The sequence below is a fragment of the Bos indicus x Bos taurus genome, chromosome 7, assembly GCF_003369695.1.
Source record: "Bos indicus x Bos taurus breed Angus x Brahman F1 hybrid chromosome 7, Bos_hybrid_MaternalHap_v2.0, whole genome shotgun sequence".
In the NCBI taxonomy this organism is placed as follows: domain Eukaryota; kingdom Metazoa; phylum Chordata; class Mammalia; order Artiodactyla; family Bovidae; genus Bos; species Bos indicus x Bos taurus.
In genome coordinates this window covers 98,848,374-98,871,379 of record NC_040082.1, presented here as the reverse complement: position 1 = coordinate 98,871,379, position 23,006 = coordinate 98,848,374, and the positions used below count along the sequence as shown (strand labels likewise).

The 23,006-nt window shown below is 47.2% G+C and overlaps 1 protein-coding gene across 4 annotated transcripts in view; it reads left to right on the top strand.

The window, feature by feature from the left end:
- The first annotated feature begins 16,687 nt into the window (after window positions 1-16,687).
- RFX1 (regulatory factor X1) overlaps window positions 16,688-23,006 on the top strand; it is a 35,448-nt gene continuing 29,129 nt past the window's right edge. Inside the window, exon 1 of one of the 4 annotated variants that reach the window (XM_027547975.1) lies at window positions 16,688-17,151. The gene's annotated coding sequence lies outside the window, so the exon portion shown is untranslated. Of the gene's footprint in view, window positions 17,152-17,570; window positions 17,801-23,006 lie in introns of those variants that run through there. The other 3 variants (XM_027547972.1, XM_027547974.1, XM_027547977.1) reach the window with 3 other exon arrangements.

The following is a 23,006-nucleotide window of genomic DNA, read 5'->3' as shown; positions in this document are numbered from 1 at the left end:
TTAAGCTCCACTGTCTCGAGGAGGAGTATGGTAGAATTTGTGGACATATGTTAGTGGTTAGATAGCATCACTGACTCAATGGACATGAATTCGAGCAAACTTTGGGAGAGGATGGACAGCAGAGCCTGGTGTGCTACAGTCCATGGGGTCACAAGGAGTCGGACATGACTTAGTGACTGAACATCTACAATGTCAAAACCATACTAGCCAATAAATACTTTGAGTGAGACGCTCTGAGGTGATGCAAAGATCCTGTTTCCCATTCCATCCACTGAGTTTAGCCTTCGTTGGTGGATTGTGTGTGCAGAAATTATTACTGTGCTATTTGTTTACTAGTAAGTTTCCATTTACCTCTCTCCTTCTGCATTTGTTATTATTTATTCTTTGGAATTCTTCTGTAAGGAAGAGCTGATTCATCTCCATTTATTTACTTGCGCCATCATTTATTTATACCCATAAGGACTCTCGAAGAGTCTTTTTATTCTTTGGGTGAAAATCAAGTACTATTATTGTTTATTTCTCCACCCAAATTGTTCCAGCTTTGGCCGGGAGCTCTTTCAGTTGGCCCCTGCTCTGAGCATTTTCTCTCCGGCCCTGGTCTTTTGACATGACTCCATATTTCTTTTTGAGTACTTCCTTACTTTCTGGCATCACACGATGTTCCAGGCTCATCTTACATTTTCCCTGCCCCAGTCCCAGAATCAGCCATTTTCCCGAAGATTTGGGAATTCCTTTCCTGAGTTTCCTTTACTGGAGAGTGGTGGCAAGATTGAGAAGTCAAGATCGGGATATTGAGTCTGCTTGTGGCTACTGGGGGCTAGAGGTTGACATTGCTGCTTCTGGGCCCTCTCAGCTGATAGCATTACTTAAAAAAAAAAAAGGAAATATTGGACTTCCTAGGTGGTCTAGTGGTTAAGAATTCACCTGCCAGTCAGGGGCCACAGATTTAATCCTTGGTCCTGGAAGATTGCACATGCCATGGGACAACTAAATCCGTGTGCCACAAGTACTGAGCCTGTGCTCTAGAGCCCGGGAGCTGTAACTACTGAAGCCCACATGCCCTAGAGCCCGCAATGAGAGAAGCCCACACACAGAAACTAGAAAGTAGCCCCCACTCCTCACAAAGGGACAAAGCCCACACAGCAGTGAGGACCCAGCATAGCCAAAAATAAATAGGCATTGAGGTACAATTCCTATGAAATAAAATGGACCACCTTTCACAAAAAATATTTATTTGGCTGCACTGAGTCTTAGTTGGAGCATTTGAGATCTTTGATCTTTGTCACGGCATCTGGGGTCTTTAGTTGCCACACGTGGTGTCTAGTTCCCTGACCAGGGATTGAACCCAGGCCCCCTGAAGTGGGAGTATGGAGTCTTAGCCACTGGACCACTAAGGAAGGCCCCACATTGACCATTTTAGTGTCACATGTACACACATGTTCAGAGTCTCACTAGTCACAACAGCCAAAGAGTGAAAACAACCCAGATTCCCATCACAAGATGAATGGATAAACAAAATGTGGTCCATCCCAAGCAATGGAATATCACAGAGTCATAACAAGGAATGAAGCAATGACACACACTACGATGTGGCTGAACCTTGAGAACATAATGCTGCGTGAAAGAAGACAGATATCAGAGGTCACATCGTGTATGCGTCCATGGATAGAAAATGTCCAGAAGAGGCACACCCACAGAGGCAGAAGGCAGACTGTGGTTGCCGAAGGTTGGGAGGAGGCAGGAATCGAGAGTAACTGTTACCAGGTATATCCTAGGATGATGAAACCATTTTGGAACTAGACAGAGGTGATGGTTTCACAACATTAGGATTCTACTAAACACCACTGAATTGTTCCCTTTAACACTGTTAATTTTATATTATGGCAGTTTCACCTCAATTTATTTATTTTTAATTTCACCTCTACTTAAAAAAAATCATCCATAGGGGCTCTGGTGATGGGCAGAGCTAAGTTCGAATCCCATCTCTGCCTAGGTCCTGCTGTGTGACCTTTGACAAGTCACTTAACCTCTCTGGGCCTCAGTTTCCTCATCGGCAAAACGAGGAGGATTCAGTGAGTGCGTCAGATTCTTGAAAAAGTCTGTGGCACACAGTAAGTGCTGCTTAATTAAATGTTATTTCTACTTGACACATCCCCTTTGGATTCTAACTTTATTCCTTTGTCCTTTCTTCATGACAAACTTCTGGCCTCAGTTGCCCCCAGAGCCAAGGGCAACACTCCAGAAGGCAGGAGTCAGAGCTGATGGTACTGCTTCCAAAGGCCTGATGAATAATCCTCACCCCTCCTCTGCCTCTTCTTTTCCTGGCTACGCTCCACGGCCACACCCTTCTGCCCTTTTCTCCATATCCTTGATCTTGGCCCAGGGGTTGCTGATGAACAAACACACCAGAAAATATTTGCTCTCTGACTGTTTGCCTTTAATGGACTGTCCCAAGACCAGAAGTCTCTTTCTGTGCCTCACACAGAATCAGAGTTTTGAGCCCAACAGTTCAGTTCAGTTGCTCAGTCGTGTCCAACTCTTTGCGACCCCATGAATCGCAGCATGCCAGGCCTCCCTGTCCATCACCAACTCCCAGAGTTCACTCAGACTCACGTCCATCGAGTCAGTGATGCCATTCAGCCATCTCATCCTCTGTCGGCCCCTTCTCCTCCTGCCCCCAATCCCTCCCAGCATCAGAGTCTTTTCCAATGAGTCAACTCTTCACATGAGGTGGCCAAAGTACTGGAGTTTCAGCTTTAGCATCATTCCTTCCAAAGAAATCTCAGGACTGATCTCCTTCAGAATGGACTGGTTGGATCTCTTTGCAGACCAAGGGACTCTCAAGAGTCTTCTCAAACACCACAGTTCAAAAGCATCAATTCTTCAGCGCTCAGCTTTCTTCACAGTCCAACTCTCACATCCATACATGACCACTGGAAAAACCATAGCCTTGACTAGACGGACCTTTGTTGGCAAAGTAATGTCTCTGCTTTTCAATATGCTATCTAGGTTGGTCATAACTTTTCTTCCAAGGAGTAAGCGTCTTTTAATTTCATGGCTGCAATCACCATCTGTAGTGATTTTGGAGCCCCCAAAAATAAAGTCTGACACTGTTTCCACTGTTTCCCCATCTATTTCCCATGAAGTGATGGGACCAGATGCCATGATCTTCGTTTTCTGAATGTTGAGCTTTAAGCCAACTTTTTCACTCTCCACTTTCACTTTCATCAAGAAGCTTTTTAGTTCCTCTTCACTTTCTGCCATAAGAGTGGTGTCATCTGCATATCTGAGGTTATTGATATTTCTCCCGGCAATCTTGATTCCAGCTTGTGCTTCTTCCAGCCCAGTGTTTCTCATGATGTACTCTGCATATAAGTTAAATAAGCAGGGTGACAATATACAGCCTTGACGTACTCCTTTTCCTGGGTTCAAATCCCATATCCCATGAGCAAGGTACGGCGCCTCTCTGAGTTCATTGGGAAGATGGAGATAATAAGCGTATGTTACTTTATGGGGCTGTTTGAGGACTTGGGTGAAGTGATGTAAAATGCTTACCACTGGGCATAGCAACCAGTAAGGGAAGCAGGTTGAATGCTGAACTGCAGAAAGATATATCCACGTCCTAACCCCCAGGACTTGGAACGTGGTCTTATCTGGGGAAAAAGGGGTCTTTTAAAAAGTATTATTTATTTGGCTGTACCAGGTTGCAGTACGTGCGTGCATGCTAAGTCAGTCGTAGCGTGCCAGGCTTCTCTGTCCATAGAATTCTCCAGGCAGGAATACTGGAATGGGCTGCCATGCGCTCCTCCAGGGGATCTTCCTGACCCAGGGATCGATGTTGTTCAATCAGTCAGTTGTGTCTAACTCTGTGACACCACAAACTGCAGCACACCAGGCTTCCCAGTCCTTCACTGTCTCCCAGAATTTGCTCACACTCCTGCCCATGAGTCAGTGATGCCATCCAACCAACTCATCCTTTGCTGCCCCTTCTCTTCTTGCCTTCGATCTTTCTGAGCATCAGGGTCTTTACCCATGAGTCAGCTCCTTCCATCAGGTGGCCAAAGTATTGGAGCTTCAGTTTTAGCACCAGTCCTCCAATGAATATTCAGGACTGATTTCCTTTAGGATTGACTGGTTTGATCTCCTCTTCAACACCACAGTTCGAAAGCATCAATTCTTCGGCGCTCAGCCTTCTTTATGGTCCAACTCTCACATCCATACATGACTACTGGAAAAACCATAGCTTTGACTACACCGACCTTTGTTGGCAAAGGGATGTCTCTGCTTTTTAACACGCTGTCTAGGTTTCTCACAGTTTTATGTCTCCTGAATTGGCAGGCGGGTTCTTTACCACTATCGCCACCTGGGAAGCTCAGTTGCGTTACACAAGACCTTCAGTCATCTTGCAGCACTCAGGATCTTCAGTTGCAGCATTTGTACTCTTAGCTGTGGCTTGTGGAATCTGGTTCCCTGATCAGGGATGGAATTGGTGCTCCCTGCACTGGGAGCTCAGAGTCTTAGCCACTGGGGGATGTCCCAGGAAAAAAAGGGTCTTTACAGATGTAAAGGACTTTGAAATGACATCATCCTGAATTATCTGTGTGGGCCCTAAATCTGATGCCAAGTGTTAAAGACACAGACAGAAGAGATTAGGCCAAGTGGAGCTAGAGGCAGAGATTGGAGTGATGTAGTCAAAAGAGGCCCAAGTCATGCCAGGAGCCACAGAAGCTGGAAGAGACAAGGAAAGGTCCTCCCTAGGCCCTTTGGGCTTCCCTGGTGGCTTATCGGTAAAGAACTCACCTACCAGTGCAGGAAACCCAGGGTCGACCTGTGAGTCGGGAAGATCCCCTGGAGAAGGACATGGCAACCCACTCCAGTATTCTTGCTTTCGAAATCCCGGAAAGAGTCAGACACAACTCAGTGACTAAAACGGCCAACGAAAGAGGCTTTGGAGGGAGCCACGGCTCTGCTGACACCTTGCTGATGTTGGACTTCTGGCCTCCAGAGCTGTGAGGGAATAAATCTGCATCACTGGAGGCATCCAATTATGATGAACAGTTACAGCAGCCATAGGAAACTATAGAAGAATTTCAAAAGGTAATCTGCTAGCAATCTCACTGTGGGCTTCCCTGGTGGCTCAACAGTAAAGAATCTGCCTGCAATGTGGGAGACCCAGGAGATGTGCGTTTGATCCCTGGGTTGGGAAGATCCCCTGGAGTAGGAAAGGGCAACCCGCTCCAGGATTCTTGCCTGGAAAATCCCAAGGACAGAGGAGGCTGCTGGGCTATGGTGCATGGGGTCGCAAAAGAGTTGGACACGACTGAGAGACTGAGCATGCATACACCAATATCATTATTGTTATCACCATCATCATTATCATGGTCAGCATAAAAATGCACTTAAATCTTTCCAATCCTGGGGCCTTCCCTAGTGGTCTGGTGGCTAAGACTCCACACTTCCAATGCAGGGGTCAAGGGTTCAATCCCTGGTCAGAATACTAAGATCTCACATGCCATGAGGATGTGAAGTAAAAAACAAATTAATAAAGTAAAACAGGGAGTGCCCTGGCGGTCCACTGGATAAGATTTAGCCTTCCAAAGCAGTGGATACCTGAACAGGGAGATAGTGAAGGACACGAAAGCCTGGTGTGCTGCTGGCCAGGGGTCGCAGAGTCGCACACAACTGAGTCACTGAACAACAACAGGGAGCTAAGACCCCACATGCCTCGTAGCCAAAAAAATTTAAAAAAAAAGAAAACTATTATAACAAATTCAAAACTTTTTAAAAATAAAACAAAATCTTACCAATCCTAAATAGAACCATTCTCCAGATTTGTAAACTAATTTTATTTTTGAACAGTAAACACATTCTCATGCTTCAACAAGCAAAGAGTGTAAGGTTATGTTGCAGGATAAGCCTTAGTTACCCTCCCTTCCCCCACAGGTAACTCACTGCTCTTGATTTCCTGAGTATCTTTCCAGAATTTCTGGGCACATATAAAAAGAAATCCAAATTTGAGTCCTTATCCCCCCACCCACCACACACACCTGCTTTTATTTATTTATTTGGTTGCTCCAGGTCTTAGTAGAGGCACTCAGAATCTTTGATCTTTGTTGCAAAGTGGGGTCTTTAGTTGCAGCAGGCATGTAGAATCTAGTTCCTCGACCAGGAATGGAACCCAGGCCCTTTGCATTGGAAACGCAGAGTCTTAGCCACAGGACCACCAGGGAAGGCCCTCCCACACATCTGCTTTTATGTTAAAGGTAGCATTAAAAAGTTTCTTTTTATTGTGGTTATATACATACACACACATATATATAGGAGATCCAACCAGTCCATTCTGAAGGAGATCCGCCCTGGGATTTCTTTGGAAGGAATGATGCTGAAGCTGAAACTCCAGTACTTTGGCCCCCTCACGCAAAGAGTTGACTCATTGGAAAAGACTCTGATGCTGGGAGGGATTGGGGGCAGGAGGAGAAGGGGCCGACAGAGGATGAGATGGCTGGATGGCATCACTGACTCGATGGACGTGAGTCTGAGTGAACTCTGGGAGTTGGTGATGGACAGGGAGGCCTGGCGTGCTGTGGTTCATGGGGTCGCAAAGAGTCGGACATGACTGAGTGACTGATCTGATCTATCTGATACATATAAAACATAAAAATTTACCATTTTAGCCATTTTTAAGTGTACAGTTCAGCGACATTAAGCACGTTTACATTGTCGTGTAACTATCACCATCATCCAACTCCAGAACTTTTTCACTTTCCCCAGCAGACCCTCTGTACCCAATTAAACAGCGATTCCCTGCCCCCCATCTCCCGGTTTCTGGTCACCACCATTCTACTTTTTGTCTCTGTGAATTTACTTATTCTACGTACTTTACAAATTAAAACCAAACAGTATTTGCCCTTTTGTGTGTAGCTTCCTGCATTTAGCATAATAGTTCAAGGTTCATCCATGTGGTAGAATGTGTCAGAATTTCAGTTGAAGGTAGCAGGTTTTACATATTCTTCGACAGGTTCTTCCTGCCCCACCTCCCCACACACTTAACAACAAATGCTGGCCATCTCTCCTTTCCAAAGCTGTCCTGATGCACTCGTCATTTTCTGTAACCACAAAGTATTCTGCCACTTAGATGGCCCATAGTTAATTTCACGGCTGGAGACAAACATATTTTCATCCGTTTGTTCTGAGGTTAACACTGAAAGGGAAGACTCTTATACAAACATCATTTCACACACACGCGAGTGTAGCTGTAGATAAATTCCGCCAAGCGAGATTTCTGGCTCGAAGATTATGTGCATTTGTAATTTTCACAGATATTACCAAATTTCCCCCTTTGAGGGTTAGGTTAACTCATACTCCCTCCAGCCACAGGTAAGAGTCCTGTTTCCCTTCAGCTTTACCAAGAAAGTATCATCAAACCTTGGATGTTTGCCAATAGGACCAGCGAAAAATGTTATCTCAGAACAGAGAAAATTTGCATTTCCCTTACCACAAGCCAGGCAGAACATATTTTCATAGTTCCATGTAGTTAAGAGCTATTTATAGTTTTCTTTTGCCATTCTGGTCACCTTCCTCGCCCGTTATTCTTTGTTGATCTTTTCCTTCCTGATTTCTAGGAGGGTTTTTTTTTTTTTTTTAATTGTTGTTGTGCTGTTCATTTAAAAATGTATTTTTGGCTGCTCCACATGGCTTGCAGGATCTGAGTCCCTTCTCAGGGACTGAACCGGAGCCGTGACAGTGAAGGCTCAGAATCCCAACTGTTGAGGCAGTCCGAGCGCGGGTTGGAAAAGAATTTCCAGACACAGAGCATTTCAGAAGGGAGTGAGCTTTTATTAAGAACAAAGAGCAGAGAAAACGTGGGCACTGCGAGCACAGGGGGCCAACCTCCTGACAGACCAGGGAGAGTTGACAGCTTTCATGAGTTAATAGACTCAAGGCAAAGAAAATTCCTGCTGGAAGGGTGGCGTTAGATGACTGTCCAGGGTGCTATAGGGTGTTAACTGCAGTGGGCATCTTTGCCTAACTGGTATCAGCTTGTTAGTGATATCGGGGGGCTTTTGGCAATGGTTACAAAGTGGCTCAATCAGCTTCAAAGGTGACCTCTGTTCTGGGCTCCGTTTCTACGGCCTTGGCGCAAGGCCTTGTACCTGTGGCCTTGGGGGCAGGACTCAACACTAACCACTGGACCATCTGGGAACTCCCCTAGGAGCTCTTTATATACTAAGGAAGCTTACCATATGGTTATGAAATGTGTAGTAAATATTTTTTCCCAGTTTGTCCTTCCTCCAAACTTTTAAATTACTGACCACTAACATTTATTGAGGATTTGCTGTAAGTCTGGTTTTGTCTTACATACTTTAAAGACACTATCTCCCTTTTTTTCTTTCCTTTTTAAAAAATATTTATTCATTTGGCCGCATCAGGTCTTATTCATGGCACGTGGGAGCTAGTTCCCTGACCAGAGTTTGAACCCAGGCCCCCTGCATTGGGAGTGTAAAGTCCTAGCCTCGGGACCACCACGTGAGTCCTCACATCATCTCTTTTCAATCTTACTACCACTGTTTTTCATCTCTAAATACTACAACACAAAGTTCTGAAAATTTTCACACCTAGCAAAATATTCGATCATTTGTCAGTATCATCTAACACCAGAGCAAATATCAAGATTTCCCCAAGTCTCTGAAATGTCTTTTTAGAGATACTTTAGAGCAATGATGGCCAATTGAACTTTCTCTGATAAGAATGTGTTTTGCAACACAGTAGCCTCTAGTTATTAATACATTTGGCTGTTGAGTGCTTTAAATGTGTCCAGTGAGGGCTTCCCTGGTGGTCCAGTGGTTAAGAATCTGCCTTGCAAGGCAGCGAACGCTGATTCAACCCTGGGTCTGGGAAGATCCCACATGCTGCGGGCAACTAAGCCCCTGAGCCTACATGTCACAACTGCTGAAGCCCACATGCCATACAGCACGCTCCGCAACCGGAGAAGCCACTGCAACAAGAAGCCCTCACACAACTACAGAGTAGCCCCTGCTCTCTGCAACGAGTGAACGCCCATGCACAGCAACGAAGACCCAGCACAGCCAAAAAAAAAAAAAATGTGTCCGGTGAGACTGAGGAACAGAATTCTTCATTGTATTTTATTTTAGTTTCTTTAAGTTTTAATAGCTACTTGGAAAATTACAGGCCAATATCCCAGATGAAGTTAAATGTGAAATGTAAACAAAATATTACAAATCAGGGACTTTGTGGTTAAGACTCTGCCTTTCCACTGCAGGCGGCTTGGGTTTGATCCCTGCCTGGGGAACTAAGATCCTACATGCACTGTGGCACAGTCAAAAAAAAATTAGCAAATCAAACTCAACAAGGAGTTAAAAGGATCACACACCGTGATCAAGTGGGATTTAGTCTAAGGATGCAAGCAAGTTCAACATCTGTGAATTAATCAATTTGATACACCACATTAATAAAATGATGGACAAAAATCATATCAAAACAATCTTCCAATCATGATGAAAAATCAAGAACCTTGAAACCCTGCCCTTGATGGTCTACAGAAAATGCTGACTTTGTTTTTGTAATCCCACCCCACCCCAAAACCTTGCTAACTTTGATTAAAACACTGAAACCCGGAATAAAAGATCAACAGATGCAGAAAAAAACGTCTGACAAATTTCAACATCCTTTCATGATGAAAAAAAAAAAAACTCTCAACAAACTGCTACTTAGAGGAAATGCACTTGAGGTAACAAAGGCCATATGTGACCAACCCACAGATAATATATTCAACACTGAAAACTTTTCCTCTAAGATTAGGAGCAAGACAAGGGGGCCCACTCTTACTGCTTTTATTCAATATAGCACTGAAAGCCCTAGCCAGAGCAATTAAGCAGGAAAAAAGAAATAATAGGCATTCCCTCCCTGTAAAAATAGCCACATAGGACTAGCAACTACCATGTGAGATGATGCAGGTTTAGAATCTGACTTCCTCACCCAAATATATCTCAGCTGTATGCACTGTCTCCATTCCTCCCCTCCCATTTAGCCCTCAGCATTTTGCAGTGTGACAGCTGTGCCCCCGCCCCTACAAATGTCACTGAACCCAGGTCTCAGCCGTCTCTGCCTCTTCCTAAACTCTGTCATACCTTCATCACGCAAAGCTCTGACTAGTTTTATTTCTGCCTCCTCCATCCCAGAGGGCTTCCCCTGTGGCTCAGCTGGTAAAGACTCTGTCTGCAATGAGGGAGATCTGGGTTCGATCGCTGGGTTGGGAAGATCCCCTGGAGAAGGGAAAGGCTACCCACTCCAGTATTCTGGCCTGGAGAATCCCATGGACTGTACAGTCCATGGTTGCAAAGAGTCTGACACGACTGAGCAACTTTCACTTCCACCCCAGATCCCCAGTTCCTTGTCCTTTCCAAACCATTGCCAGCATCTCTAAGGCATTTGCTACATGTTCCTGAACTGGTAAATATTCTTAAATTAATAGGATGTATCAGTTTGTATGTTTCTACAGTTTATTTTGCATGTTTATACAAGTGTGTTGTAATTTGCACAGTGAAGCTGTGTCCTAGATCTCCATCTGTATCTTTTTCAGTGATACACTGTGGTTTTTTTTTTTTTTCCACTGTGGTATTTTTTTGTTTATTTTGTTTTGTCTCTCTTTTTTTTAAAGCACATAGAAAGCATTTTTTATTAACTTCTTTCCTTCAGCTTCCTCCCCACAAGAAGATGTATTTCTGCTGGGAGTGGGAGTGCGGAGGGGTGGGGATAGGTTGACACTGGCTCATGCAGATTTAGGGCATCGTCTCTTAGATCTAACTTCTTATTTTCAAATCTCAGTCCATTTCACAGGTCTTCCTTCCTTTTAGTGCCTCCAGGAGTAGAGTCACAAGATTGTCTTCGTGTATCAAAATCCTGCTTCCAATATGTTTCCCCAAACCTGATTAAGTGCATGTTCCTGACATTGGGCTTCCCTGGTGACTCAGACAGTCAAGAATCTGCCTGCAATGCGGGAGACCTGGGTTTGATCCCAGGTTGGGAAGATCCCCTGGAGAAGGAAACGGCAACCTACTCCAGTATTCTTGCCTGGAGAATTCCATGGATTGAGGAGCCTGACAGGCTAATAGTCTATGGGATCGAAAAGAGTCGGACACGACTGAGCAACTTTCACTGTTCACTGTTCCTGACATTAGACTCCATTGTATTCATGCACATGTCTGCACAGTGTTTACATATCAAATATATATATATATATATATATATATATATATATATGCATGCTGCTGCTAAGTCGCTTCAGTAGTGTCCGACTCTGTGCGACCCCATAGACGGCAGCCCACCAGGCTCCGCCGTCCCTGGGATTTTCCAGGCAAGAGTACTGGAGTGGGCTGCCATCGCCTTCTCCTATATATATATACACATACCTATTGTGTACATAGTTTGAAAAATTAGAAGAACCAGCTTGCTAATCATTCACTACACCTCATGTTTAACAAGCAGAAATGCACATGCTTTTTGAGATGAATTTCCAGTGTAACAGAAGGACACCTTGTTTGTATTTCAATGTACCAAGTGGCAGATTCTTATTTCATTATTGTTGGCACTTTAGTGGCTGGCTCTTTATTTTTTTTTCCTCTATCTCTTTTTTAGCAAAATTCGATGGAGACGTCTCACTCTTGCCACTTGGGTCAGGTGTTGCTTTATTTTAAAATGCTGTAGTGTCTGAGTTTCACCCCATCAGCACCACAATTTTAGAGAGCTACTTCATTGCTTTCAGTGTTGGCTTAGTATTCTGTATCTTGCAGTTCTTATTTCATCTTTCTGGTCCCCTAGGGACAGACACCTTCATTGCTTCCAACTTCCTATTTCTATGTGCATTCTTTTCTGGTGCAAAACTCAGTGAATATAAAAACTTGGAACAGTTTCTTTACCACTGAGCTTTCCTGGTGGCTCAGTGGTAAAGAACCCGCCTGCCAATTCAGGAGACATGGGTTCAATCCCTGGTCCAGGAAGATCCCACATTGGGAAAGCAACTAAGCCTGTGCACCACAACTACTGAGCCTGTGCTCTAGAGCCCAGGAGTCACAACTGCTAAGCCCCTGTGCAGCAACTTCTGAAACCCACGTGCCCTAGAGCCTGTGCTCTGCAACGAGAAGCCTGTGCACTGCAACAAGAGAGTAGCCCCCGCTCACCGCAACTAGAGAAAAACCCTGCAGAGCCAAAAATAAAATAAAATAAAATAAAACTTGGAACAGAATTAGCCAAGTTGTAGTTCTCTCAGTTTAACGGGGATACAACAGCTAGTTTAAACGAGAGACTGTTTGTCTCTGCTGGCAGACAGTCTAGCCATCCTGGGTCCTTTGGTCAGTTGCTCCACCATCCTCTAGGGCTGTCTCTTCAAGGACACTTGCCTGTGTCTGGAGACACCTTTGGGGCTTCCCAGGTGGCGCTAGTGGTAAAGACCCTGTCTGCCAGTGCAGGAGATGTAAGAGACATGGGTGCAATCCCTGGATCGGGAGGATCCCCTGGAGGAGGAAATGGCAACCCACTCCAGTATTCTTGCCTGGAGAATCCCATGGACAGAGGCGCCTAGTGGGCTATGATCCAAAGGGTCGAAAACAGTTGGACACAACTGAAGTGACTTAGCATGCATGAACGCATGCACGCACACCCGGAGACGTCTATCTTTGGTTGTCACACCTGGAGAAGGGTCGTGTACTACTGGCAGTAGTGAGTGGTGGCCAGGAATGCTGCTCAGTTCTCCACAGTGCACAGAATGTACTCCGGGGGACAAAGAACAATTTGGCTTCAAATATAAATGACGTCACCCGCCCTAGAATAGTCCCCACTCCATTTTGTCATGACTGACACGTGGAAGAGACTGAGACGGTTGTCCTGCAGCACACTCCACTCAGCTGTTTCCTAATGTCGTTTAGCTTGTTCCTCTATGCTTCCTATTTCCTGCAAACTGGATGTTGGGTGGAGAGATTTGATCAGAGTCAAGTTTAATGTTTTGACAAGGGGTGTCCTGGGAGAAGCTATAAACTTCCTTTGGTATCGAATCAGGAGGCCCAGGAGGCCTGAGGGTCCCTCTCCTGTGAGCTTTACTGCAGCTAATGCTGTTGATAGTCTGGCCTCCGTGATGAAGTCTGCACCCACACACCTAGTGAACCTTCTGAAACCCTGTGCATATCTCTCGCTCCATCATCTTCTCACCTGAGGCTTTTTAAAATTAATTTTTTCTTTTGCCTGTGCCTGGGTCTTCACTGCTTGTGTGTATGTGTGTTGCGATGGAGGGCGGGGTGGTGCTTTCTCCACTTTCTACTCTTCCTTGCAGTGAGCGGGCTTCTCATTGCAGTGACTTCTCTTGCGCGGAGCACAGGCTCTAAGGTTCATGGGCTCCAGTAGCTGCAGCATGTGGGCTCAGTAGTTGCGGCTCATAGGTCCCTAGAGCATGAGCTCAGTAGTTTTGATGTGCAGTCTCAGCTGCTCCAAGGGCATGTGGATCTTCCTGGACCAGGGATCAAACCCTTGTTCCCTGCACCAGGTAGGCAGATTGTAATCCACTGTGCCACCAGGAAAGTCCTCACCTGATATTTGGTAATACCCATTGATGATTACCCTCTAAATTAATTACTGCATTGGCTTTTGAAAAATGGTGATTTTTTTTTTTTCTCCAATTCTCTCCTTCCTTCCACATTTTTTAGCTGGCATTCTTGGGCTCTTTGGTGATCAAGGAAAGCTACTACTGGGAAGGCCCGATCATGCTAATTCCTTACTTTTCATAAGTAACGTTTCCAGAAAGGAGTTAGTTAAGAGCTACTTCCAAAGGGTTAATGTGTGTCTGTTTTAACTTCCAAAGTGAAGTGCTCAGACTTTTTTCTTTTTTTGGCCCAGCAGCAGGATCTTAGTTTCCTGACCGGGGATTGAACTCAGCCTGGCGGTGCAAGTGTTGAGTCCTAACCACTGGACTGCCAGGGAATCCCCAAATTGCACAGATCTTAAATAGAGAGCTCAGGGAATTTTGACATCTATATACCTGTGCAACTGCCACCAGATAAAAATATAGAGCATTTCTAATCCCACACTGCCTTTCTTGCCAGTTTTTTTTTTAATTGAAGGATATTTGCCAATTTTTTTTTCTCGTTGTTGTGCTGGGTCTTCGCTGCTGTGAGCAGCCTTTCTGTCGTTGCAGCAAGTAGCGGCTACTCTAGTTGCAATGTGCATGCTTCTTGTGGTGGCTCCACTACTTGTGGAGCACAGGCTCTAGGTGCATGGGCTTCAGTAGTTGTAGCACGTGGGCTCAGTAGTTGTGACGCACAGGCTTAGTCGCTCCCTCGCATGTGAGATCTTCCTGGATCAAGGACTGAACCCATGTCTCCTGCTCCAGGAGGTGGATTCTTTACCACTGAGCCACAGGGAAGCCCCCCTACCCCAACCCCTGCCCACTCCCATTCAGTTATATAGAGTAGTTTTGATTGAAGAAATGATTTCCAGGTTTGGTTGGACCCAACTTGGGGTTCAAGGACTTCAGGAAGATGGGGAAACAGGTGGGAAGTAAAAATAGGGCTTCTTGCACCCCACCACTCAACATGGCTGGCTCGACACCCAAAACTGTCTCACAGAATTAGCTGAACGGGTTGAGTGACTTGCATTGCCAACCAGGACTTATTCTGGGCACTCCTTCCTGGAAGTCTCATTAATTCTTGGGGCTCAGTGAGCATTTCCAAGCAGACTGCTGCTTCTTGTCTTCCATCTAGGGTCACACCCAGGGGCAGCAAAGCACGCTGGGAAGTCCCAGAAAAGGAGACAGCCTGTCTGGGTGCTGCTGCCTTCCGTTACATGACCCCAGAGGATTCTCCTTTCCCTCCTGAGCCTTTGTTTGCTCACCTGGCAAGTGGGGGGAATATTCCACTTTGCTGGGTTCTTGGGAGGATTTCCACAGAATCTAACTACCTTTACGTTTCTGAACTCACCTCCCGGCGCTTTCCTCTCTGCTCATCCCACTCCAGCCAGATGTGTGATCCTGTCCTGCAGTTCCCTTCATCTCTGTTTTTTGGGGGCTTGCTTGCTTCTTCTTACCACTCAGGCTCGGTTCAAATGTAACCCATGTAACTCCTCAGGTTACATGGGTTCCAGCATCACTTTTATCACACACAGTCTAATGTTGCTCTCACAGCTTTTCATTTTTTCTTAAGAGTCTCTGTTGCTGTTTTTTAAAGTATAGTTGATTGACAATGTTGTATTAGTTTCAGGTGTACAACAGAGTGATTCAGATATATCTATATATATTTTAGATCTCTCTCTCTATATATATAATTTATGTGTGTGTATGCACGCCCAGTTGCTCAGTCATGTGTGACTCTTTGCGACCCCATGGACTGTAGCCTGCCAGGCTTCTCTGTCCGTGGGATTTTTCCAGGCAAGAATATCAGAGTGGGTTGCCAGTTCCTCGTTCAGTAGATTTTCCTGACCGAGGGATTGAACTTGTGTCTCCTGCATTAGCAGGCAGATTCACTACTACTCAGCCACCTACATATTCTTTCTCAGATTATTTCCCCTTATAGGTTACTACAAAATGTTGAATATAGTTCCTGTGTTAGATAATCAGTCCTTGCTGATTATCTATTTTATGGTTAGTAGCACCTCACAGCTCTTATGAACCTTTTTTTAAGATTTTTTTTAATGCGGACCATTTTTAAAGTCTTTATTGAATTGGTTACAATATCGTTTCTATCTTGTGTTTTGGGTTTTTTGCCAGAGGCATGTGGGATCTTGACCAGGGATGGAGTCTGCACCCCCTGCATTGGAAGGCAAAGACCTATCCATTGGAACACCAGGGAAGTCCCATCCTAGACTCTTAAGTGTTAATGTCACTGCTTACTGTGTCATTTAGTAGGGAAGGGGGACTGCACTCCACACCCTGCAGGAAGTTATTTTAGTGCCCTTTGCAGAGATAGGCCCCAGGCAGTGGGAGTTCAGAGTCCTAACCACTGGACCACCAGCTAATTCTCTTATTAAGTCCCTTATTTGTGGTAGACCACAGACTCTAGGGATTTGTCTTCTTTTTTCACTTTTACTACCAGGGCCTTGCAGAACAAAGTGTAATGTTGGCAGAACTAGGAAACAGCAGCTCAGAGAGGTGAAGCCACTTTCTCAGTGTCACACAGCAGAATCTGAATTAGAACGTCAAGTTCTGAGTCTCTGCTTTCTTTTTCCTTTCTCCTTGGTCTCTGGTGGGAGTTGGAGCACAAAATTTAAAGTGTTAAAAAACTGTCATCAGGATATTTTTGAAGGTCAAAACTCACGCCAGAAAAAAAGAGTAAAAGGTAAGATTCTACCCTATACTTGCATGATTTCACTTCTCCCTAATCCCAGTCCTGACGGATTCTGTGTTTAAAATTTTGCTATTTTGTTCACTATGGATTTATTCCCCCCCCCATTAAATTTGATATCTTAAACATACTGCAATATTGCATTAGAATAGTATCCATCTTGATGGTCGAATTTTTGTACCAAAGACGCTCAGTCTAATACAGATCCCGCTTCTGTCTCTTCTCCTCCCCTAGAAAAACTGAGGCACGTAGGAGGGCGGGAGTGGGGCAGGAACGGGGGAGGGATGGGAGAGCCGTGTGGAGCCTGGTTGAGCAATCCGAGCTGCCCCGGGAAGGGCTGGACGCTGACCTTTGCTTATCGCTCACGGTGGAAGCAGCTAATTAAGTCCCCCGCCTGTGGGAGACCTTTCGCAGGGCGGCCCGCACCTCCTGCGGGGCCGAGATAGCCGCGGTCGCCCCGGCAGCCGTGACCTTTCCCGGCCCGAGGCGGCGGGGAGGCGGGAGAGAGCCGGACGAGCCTAAGCGGAAGTGGTGGCGGGTGTCGCTGTGGGGCTGGGCCCCGGGATCGAACCCTGGTCTCGCATCCCCACCTGCATCCCACCGCCGTAGGGCAACAGCGTGGGGGGAGGAAAACAGCGCCTGGTGACGTCATCGAACCCGGAGCCCGGCCTCCGCCACCAACGTCACAGACAAACAGCGCTGCGTCACCGTATTCCTTCCCTGACGTCAGCGCGCGAGACCAAGAACTGGCCCACAGGGAAAGGGAGAAGTCTGAAGGAAGAGATCTTTCCTTTCTCGCTCTTTGCATTTGGTAAGGCGTTTAAAGTACGCAGGAACGGACTACCACTCCCAGGGGGGCTTTGCGTGGCGCGCATGCGTATAGGCGCCAGCTAGAGAGCGCGGCAAACCTTTGGGTTAGATTGACATCCCTTTAGTCTAACCAGAAGACAGGCTTTAAGGCAGCAAACCAATCCCGACCTCACAGACCCCACCCCTTTATTCTTAGCCCGACGCTTCCTTGGGGGAGTGACGGGCTCCACTGCCTTTGAGGGCTCAGTTTCCTTTGATGGACATTAACACCGGTGAATCAGAGCGCCGGGAAGTCGAGAGGGTGTTGAAAAGCGTGCCTTGGGGCCAATAGGTTAGCGGCAGGGCCTGGCGCCGTCCAATCACTTTTCCCGGTGTCGCCAATCACCCTGGACCCCGCCCCCCGAGCGTGACGTAAGTAGGGTGGGTAGCAACAGTTGCCCCGGTGAGGGAAACGGAGGCGCCATAGCCACGGTAGTCGTGGCGACCAAGCAACCCGGCAACGCGAGTCAACAACAACAACCGCCCGGCCGACCCCCACCCCCACCCCCCCGGCCCGGCCCGGGGACCCCGGCACGTTCTGTCCCCCTCCCAACATCGCCTCCGAGACCTCTGGAAAGCCCTTCCGCAGAAAGAAGTGGGAAGAAGCCGAGGTAACCCGGGCGGCCCCAGGGTGGCAGGCCGGGCCGGGGAGGGCGGCGGGGCCCGGGCGGCGGGTGTCTCTGTGGTCGGAGTCTTGGGGGAAGGGGCGGGCGGTCAAAATGGCGGCGGCGACCGTCGGGGCCGTGGGGGAGGGGGCTGGGTCCCGGCTGGGGCGACACCACCCGCCCCCGGGCCCAGCGGCCCGGCCCCCGCGAGGGGCGGGAGTTCGCAAGCCGGCGGCGAGTGGAGGTCGGCCGGCCCGGGCGGGGGGCTTTTATATGTCGGGAGGTACAAGGGGGCGGGACTTGGAGGGTTGGGCCAATGGGAGTGAGGGAGGGGCGAGGCGGGATCTAGGTGGGTGGGCGGGGCCAGGCCGTAAGGTGTGGTTGGGGGCCGGCCGGTGCCCCAGGAACGGGGTGGGGCAGCTGCCGCCTAGGCCTTCCTGCTCCCTGAAGCATTGGAGGCCACCTGTGCCTCGTCATTTTAGAACCTGCCAGTACTCAGTGCCTGCCACATCTAGGCCTCAGTTTTCCATCCTGTAAAGTGGGTTCAGTCATTGCCATCTCTCCTCATTTTTTGCATTTCAGGCCTCCTAATTCCTTTCAGACATTTCTCTAGGGCTCATCCTTGAATTTTTTACTCCTATCTACTGTTTCTGAAAGTGTTTTATAGATTAACTGTTGGTCTTAACTGTTGGTCTTGATGTCAACGTTGCTGTTCCCTCCTAAATCTACCTTCTCTTTGAGAGGAGGTGAGGGTGGAGAGTTTTTTGAAGCTGCAGGCTATGGGTAATGACTTTAGTCTGGATGATTTGGTTTGCAGAGAGCGAAGGCCTTGGCTGAGAGACATGATCTTGGGTGGCTGAGTTAGAGGAACCGAAACTTGATTGCTTCTCTGTGGGCAGCTCTAAGATCTCCTTCCTGTTGTCCCTGGGCAGGAGGCTTATTCCTGGAGATGGGGCCATTCCTAGCTTTTCAGCCTATCCTGGGTTTCCTCTCTGGGCATGGGGAGTAAATGGCTCCTGAGGAAGTTTCTGAAGCGGCTTCTCTTGGTCAGACACATGTTTTTGTGTCAATCAAGTTGGTGTCAGCTGGATCACATGTCACTGAAGAGGTACCAGCCTCCAGAGCCACGTGGGGAGGGAGCGGGGACACTGAGGTCAGAGACAAGGGGAAGTGCTCTACTTTGTTAGAGGAGAATCTGAGTGACTGCTTTGCTGGGCAACAAGATCTGCCAGCTTGGGGAAGATTTTTTTAAATAGCCAGCCAAGCCAAGTCCACTGTGCTTATTCTCCGTTTTGCTTTGGAGCTTGGCATCGGCAGGGCTGAGGGCAGACTGCAGCCGTTTTCTTTTAAAATCAATCAATAAACTTCAAGGAGAACAAATGTTCCAGGTTCTCCTAAAGCTTTCCCCCAGAAGTTTGAGATAAGGCTGGGAGAAGGGATGTCACTTCTCCAGGGACTTTTCCCAGGTCAGGGGTGGTAGAACCTCTTGAAATTTAAGAAAAGGAGAGATCTAATTTTTCAGTAAAAATCTAGAAATAACCAGGTTGTCAGATCATCAGCACCTGTTAGGCGAATTCTGATGCAGAAAGCAGTGTTACTGATGATCTAGTCTCATTGACTGCTTCTTCCACTCTCTGTGACCCCCCTTCCCCACCCCACCCCCCATATCTTAGGCGTTTGAAAGGCCCAAGCCCAGAGCAGTTATTAGACTCCAGAAGGGAATACTGGCTTTGGTTGCTTGCCTTTGAAACAATCAACTGCTCTCTAGCTGTGTGGTCCTGGGCAAGTAAGTTAACTTCTCTGGGCCTTAGTTTCCTCTCATCTAAACTAGGGGCAGTGATCATCCGTCTCGATTTTAATCTCATGTTAGGGTACTGTGGATCCCATAAAAGAATACATGTTGAGCATCAGATACATAGTAACTGCTCAGACTATGTTGACTGCTACTGTTATTATGACGATTATCACTTCCTGCTCAGCCCTTGGAATTATACCACTCACATTTATTTTTATCATCTCAAATCGGGTGACAGCCTAGTGGGTTTAAAGCTTGACTCACTTGCTGGTCCGTGTGGGCCGATGACAGGGATCCTGGGAAGCCGGGTCCTAGGACTCCAGTTTTTAGTGGGAAGGTGTCACTCTCCTAAGGCCCTTCTCCAGCCTTAGGAGAGGACCCAGAGAGAAAGTTTGTCCCTGGGCCCAGACTCAGACGCAGCCTTCTGGGAAGCAGCTGGATAAGCTGGGGCACTGGGTGTCATGGGAAAAGTGGGGATCTGAGAAAGGTGTCCCTGGGGCTAAGCGGCTCACCCTCCCCTCCTGCCACACGCTCCAGCATCTTGGGGCTGAAAACAAGGGTTGGGCTAGACAGGACTCTTCCCCACTCCTCCACCTGCCAGGGATACCACCTCCAGAGAGCAACTGCTTGGTGCACAGTCTTCCTGGCCTAAGGCGTCTGTTCTGGATTTGGAGGCATCACCTGCCCCTGTAGCACAGCTGCAGGAGGCAGTAACTTTTCTGCAAGCCTCTCTCACCAGTTGGTAGATTTCAACCGTCTTTGACATTCACTAGCAGTGTGTTGTTCCCAGCATTGTGGACACTTATTTGGCAGTGAAAGTGGAGCGGAGTCCCAGCTGTGTGCTTGAAAGTGTTCTCGTAGCTGGGAATAGAGTGATGGGTGCCCTTACCTTGTGGAGGGAAGAAGAAAATAACCAAACAGGATACAGGGCCAGGGGAAAAAATGAAACAGGAGTATGTGCTCCAGAGGGCTTGTAAAGGGGGAGCTTGAGACCTGACAAGGTGACCTATGAGCTGAGATGTGAGTGATAAGGAGCCAACAGGCGGAGGTGAGGAGAGCATGCCAGTAGATGGAAGAGCTGGGGCAAAAGTCCTGAGGCAGGGGGAGGCCTGGAGCGTTTGGGAAGGAGAGAGATTGTGGCTAGAACATTCAGAGTGAGAAAGGGGCCTGGAAGGGGCCAGATCCCATGAGGCCCTGTAGGTCATGGGAGGGGCTCTGGTTTTTATTTATTCTCTGTTATGGAAAACATTGGAACCTTTTCAACAGAGGAGCGACACAATAGGGTTTGCGTTTCAAAGACTCTTATAAAGGCAAGAGTGAAGCCAGGAGCCAGTGATGAGTGGGTCCAGGCAAGAGATGACGGTAACCATCAATACTAGCATGGTATTGGTAAAGATGGAGGGAAAGCCCAGCCTTAGGATCTGTTCTGGAGGAATTATTCAGTCAGTTCAGTTCAGTTCAGTCGCTCAGTCGTGTCCAACACTTTGTGACCCCATGAATCGCAGCACTCCAGGCCTCCCTGTCCATCACCAACTCCCGGAGTTCACTCAGACTCACGTCCTTCGAGTCCGTGATGCCATCCAGCCATGTCATCCTCTGTCATCCCCTTCTCCTCCTGCCCCCAATCCCTCCCAGCATCAGAGTCTTTTCCAATGAGTCAACTCTTCGCATGAGGTGGCCAAAGTACTGGAGTTTCAGCTTCAACATCAGTCCTTCCACTGAACACCCAGGAGTGATCTCCTTTAGGATGGACTGGTTGGATCTCCTTGCAGTCCAAGGGACTCTCAAGAGTCTTCTCCAACACCACAGTTCAAAAGCATCAATTCTTTGGCACTCAGCTTTCTTCACAGTCCAACTCTCACATCCATACATGACCACTGGGAAAACCATAGCCTTGACTAAACGGACCTTTGTTGGCAAAGTAATGTCTCTGCTTTTCAATATGCTATCTAGGTTGGTCATAACTTTTCTTCCAAGGAGTAAGCGTCTTTTAATTTCATGGCTGCAATCACCATCTGCAGTGATTTCGGAGCCCCCCAAAATTGATAAGTCTTAAAAACTAACTGGTGGGACTTCTCTGGTGGTCAAGTGGCCAAGACTCTGTGCTCCCAATGCAGGGGGCCCAGATTTGATCCCTGGTCAGGGAACTAGGTCCCACATGCTGCCAATCCTGTGTGCTGCAACTAAGACCCGCACAGCCAAATAAATAAATGAATGTCTGGTGGTTAGGACTCTGTGCTTTCACTGCTGGGGCCCAGGTTCAACACCTGGCTGGGGAACTAAGATCCTGCAAGCCATGTGGTGTGGCAAACAAACAAATAAAAACACCCCCCCACACCAAAAAAAAAAAAACAACCCAAACTGGATATAGAGGATGAGGGAAACTCACACTGTTATATTTAATTTCCCCATTCCCCCAAAAGTTCGTTTTTGAAGCCAGTCTACAGGTGAGGAAAGTGAGGTTTTCTTTTCATTTCCTTGGGAGGGCCTTGTCCCAGATGTAAACCATTACAGCTAAACCTTCACCTGTTTTTTACGGTCTGTGATCTGAGAATGTTTTTACATTTTTAAGGACATTTTGTGACATGAATAATATATCGTGATATGTGAAAATTATGTAAAATTCAAATCTCAGTGTCTAGAAATAAACTTTTATTGGCACACAGCCACGCAACTGCTTGTTTACATATTGTCACGGCTGTTTTCACAGTCCAGTGGCAGAGCTGAGTCACTGGAATAGACTTGTCTGTCCTTGGAGTCAAAAATCTTGACTTCTGGCTGGCCCTTCACAGAAATATGCCAGCCCCGTCCTAAAGAATGGATTCAAACATTCTCCAAAAAACAGGTGTTGGCTTTGAAGATAGGTGCAGCCACTGGTGCATTTTTTGGCAGTTTCATTGCTAAGGAACAGATTTGCTGAGTCATGCTCAAATAGATGGAGAACACACCTCATCCTGTATAGATATTTGTGACTTATTCCTCTCCAGGGAACACCCTACCGAACTCTGCTCAACCTAGCCTTCCACAATTGGAAAAAATAAAAAGGGAGGTTCCCCGGTGAAATAATTATGGGAAATTTGGCATTCTGTATCGTTCTTCCTGGAGACTAACAATGACAATGCTGAGAAGGTCTCCAGTAGAGAAGCTGGCTTAGCTGTTTTACCCATCTCCCCTTCCCCATTTTGAGCTCAGTTGTGTCCATGCCACCTCCCCCTGTCCTCGAGTGGAGACAAGGAGGCCTACAGGGTTTGCACCTTGAAGGGGAGAAAGCACCGGCAAGTGGGGAGGTTTTAAAGCCCTTTTATGGTGGGAGGGGCCACAAGGGGCCACCTTCCTAAGGCTGGGAAAGTCCAGGCCAGGGCTTCTCAGTGCCCTGTACAACCTGCCCCAGAATTATCCTGGCGACTAGCTCAAACG